At 34.2% G+C, this 3,958-nt stretch overlaps 1 long non-coding RNA gene across 1 annotated transcript; it reads right to left on the minus strand.

The window, feature by feature from the left end:
* Positions 1–2,028: 2,028 nt before the first annotated feature.
* Positions 2,029–3,649, minus strand: LOC135213942 (uncharacterized). Its single transcript, XR_010314230.1, has 3 exons — positions 3,487–3,649; positions 2,363–2,445; positions 2,029–2,194 (listed from the first exon to the last, which is right to left on the minus strand). It is a non-coding gene; the product is annotated as an uncharacterized LOC135213942 (long non-coding RNA).
* Between the last annotated feature and the right edge of the window lie 309 nt (positions 3,650–3,958).

Raw genomic sequence — 3,958 nt, forward strand, 5'->3', positions numbered from 1 at the left:
CCTTCGTCGGTCCCTTTTTCTCTCGGATGATCTCTGCTGCTGCTGATCTCTCACCGATAATCTGATCTGTGGCTCTTACTGAGGTTATCTCTCTGTGACTAGCTGGTGATCTCACTCTGTTTTTTCCTACTCCATCAGTCGTATTTATATGGCATCCTGGGGGCGGTGGCCTACGGCGAGCGTCACAGGCTCCCGAGATAGCCGGAACTTCTTAGAAGACTCTCGACGGAATATTGCATCATATTTCGCTGCGTTTCTCCCGACACTTAGGCACGTGTTGCGCTCCACAACACGCCCGACGATTCCAGAACAACCGCAAAAACAACACGCCCGACGATTCCAGAACAACCGCGAAAACAGGCGCCTCCAACACGGGCGCGAAAGCCTCCTTGCTGCTGAACTTCTCAAAAATGCGTTTTCCTTTCCTTTAACTTCCTTTGCTATGAAGCAATTACCATCACAGTTACATGCCCTGTATTGGACCCACACCTTTCCTGGCTCACCAAACACAGGCTGTCTTCAGCTGAGCTTTCTTCTGAATCAACAGGAGCAGTTCTTAAACTCTGTATCACGCTGATGACTGATCTGAAGCCCATGTCTCTTTTTGGACATCTCTCGATCTGTTACATATGCACCCATAAAATCAAAATCTTGAAATAGTCTGTATTCCAAGGTGAAATTCCAGCAATCCATTGAGAACATCAGAATAAGTGACAGCTAGAGGTAAAGCCGAGGAAACATTACCAGCAATATCACAGATGGGCATACTTGATCTTGGATTACAAGTCATCCACGAATCACATGCCCTGTTAACACATTTCTTCAGAGATCTATTAACACTTAACATTCAGGGGCTGCAACTTGTGAGAGCAATTTAGAGGAAATGATAGGACACTAATCTCATTATCCTTCCAAAACTCGGAAACAAAACGTAAATTATATAAATAAATAGGTTTACTATTGTTTTCAATTAACGTGAGGCAAGTCTGTACACGTGCCAACTTGCCCCATTTGTTTAGAGCCAACTTGCCCCATCCCTACATTTGGTACAAAAACAATTATCATTCCACACCAAGATGCCTTCAATGATCAATTTTAATGGTGTAGAATCTGTAACCCATAAGGAAAACTATGATATAACTGAAAAATAATCTTTCATGAATTTATAGATGTTACAGGAAATAGCAGAAAGATAAAAAAAATTACTTACTACCATCAAAATAAAAAAACTCTCCTAAATTTGAGCCCCCTACGTTCTGTCTCTACAGAATTTTGCTGGTAACTGAGGAACCACGTGGCAATTACACAGTATATGTATTACAGTCATCCATTGGTAAACTAGTTATTTTTAGTGTGCCAACTTTCCCCTGTAGCCACTAGCCTCGATCTCCCCTATACATATATATATATATATATATATATATATATATAATATATATATAATATAATAATAATAATTATATATATATATATAATATATATCTATTATATAATATATATATATACATACATATATATATATATATAATATATATATATACTATATATATATATATATATATATATATTACACACATTACATATATATATATATATATATATATATATATATATATATAATATATATATATATATATATATACATATACATATATATATATATCTAATAGTTATATATCTATATATATATATATATATATATACAATATATTATATATAATTATATATTTACTATATATATATATATATATATATATATATATATATATATATCTTAATATATAATATATATAAACATACACACACGCAAGTATAATGTGGGTGAAAGAGGAGGAGAAGAGTACAGGCAGTCCCCGGGTTACGACGGGGTTCCGTTCTTGAGGCGCGTCGTAAGCCGAAAAATCGTCGTAAGCCGGAACGACACTTGGAAATATGCCTTAAACTAAGAAAAAGTTAGAGACCTTACCTGTGTGACATGCAAGTAGATTGCATGATGTGTAGTGTGGTTATTCCAATGGCAAAGGATGGTTCTTGAAGGTATAATTCTTTATTAAACTCTTGTGACACTAAAAAGCACAATGTACACTACACTTAATCCTTAGGGTATACACTAAACACTGTCACTGTATACGTATACACATGCATTGCACACTTTGTTAGATCCTTGATACACTAAAATCCCAGTCTGGTAGCTCTGGAAGGTAAAAGTATAACACAATTAGTACAAAATACTACACAAAGTCCTGAATACAATATGTAAATTATAGATATCAGAGTAAAAAGAGTTAATGTATGTTAATTAATTCCTTACTTTGAGTATATCAAGAGTAAAAAAGTTAATGTATGTGAATTAATTCCTTACCTTTAGTTTAAAGTTGTCTTTCAATATAACCCTGGATGGACAAAGTCTTATGTGGCCCCATAGCCTACATCATTCAGGGGGTTCTGGAATGTACAAAAAATAATTAGTATGTCAGTAAGTACTCTATGCATAGTAAGTTACATACAGTAATATGCACCATACAGTGGTTTAATATCACATATATAACATAGTATACTTAAAAGTTAAATTGTAATGAATATTCTTACCCTAGTTAGGGGGTTCTCGTTCATGTACTCTAGTAAAGTTCTCGTTCATGTAACTTCCTACTTTAGTTAAAGTTCCGCGTTCAAGTAACCTGGATGGACAAAGTCTTATGATGTCCCCATAGCGTACATCATTCAGTGTCTGAATGTACAGATAATTTTGTCAGTTAAAGTACCCGGCTATGCATAGTAAGTTACATACAGTAATATGCTACCAGTGGTTTATTAAATCACATGTTAACAGGTTTAAAACAGTATTTTGTAAATGTTCCTTAATCGTCTATTCATGTAAGGATGGACAAATGTTATTGGCATAGACATTAATTCCCTTATTTGTACAAAAGATAATTTTGTCAGTTGTCTTCTATGATTGGTTAGTAACCCTACAAAGTTTTATTGGCCCCATAGGGGAATATTGGAAAGGGGGTTCCATGGTTTTCGGAATGTACAGTATCAAAGTTAAGTCATGTTAGTATGTTTAGTAAGTTACATACAGTAACCATACGTACAGTGGTTTATAAACATTGTACATATGTACATAATCAAAACTTGGTTGGAAATTCCTGTAAAAAAAAGTTATGTACGTATGTAATATGTACTACTGTATGTAAAAACCTTACTGTTCATACTTTGTTACACTACATGTTACATGTGATACGTATACTTTCCTGAAGGGTTTTTTTCCATCCAAAAAATGGTGCTTCTACTTGTAGTAGTTATCCCTTGATGACACTTGTAGTAACAACCTGGAGTTGTGTGAAAAATGTTGGTTCTGGAAGGAAAAAGTAACAAAATTAGTGTACAAAATATACACTACAGAAAGTTGTGAATGCATATGTTAATTACTGTAGATATATCAAGAGTACTAAAAGAGTTAATGTATGTTAATTAATTCCTTACCTTTAGTTTAAAGTTGTCTTTCAATGTAACCCTGGATGGACAAAGTCTTATGTGGCCCCATAGCCTACATCATTCAGGGGGTTCTGGAATGTACAAAAAATAATTAGTATGTCAGTAAGTACTCTATGCATAGTAAGTTACATACAGTAATATGCACCATACAGTGGTTTAATATCACATATAACATGTAGTATAAAAACTTAATTAGAAATTCCTTACATAACTTACCAACTTTAGTGAGTCTCAAGCTGTTACCTAGGTTGTGGGAGATGGAGGTGGAGGTGTAGAGCATTCATGATAAGGATGCATTCCAAACCTAACTTCAGTGTGCTTTATCACAGATAAAGGCTAGGATGATGGGCAGTCTGGAATGAAGAATTAATATTAAACGGACAGTATGTAACCACTTAGGTGTACAAAATTTATTGTACGTATGCAAACATTAAACACAACTGAGAATTTCTTACCTCCA

This window comes from Macrobrachium nipponense, chromosome 43, assembly GCF_015104395.2.
Source record: "Macrobrachium nipponense isolate FS-2020 chromosome 43, ASM1510439v2, whole genome shotgun sequence".
NCBI classification, from domain to species: domain Eukaryota; kingdom Metazoa; phylum Arthropoda; class Malacostraca; order Decapoda; family Palaemonidae; genus Macrobrachium; species Macrobrachium nipponense.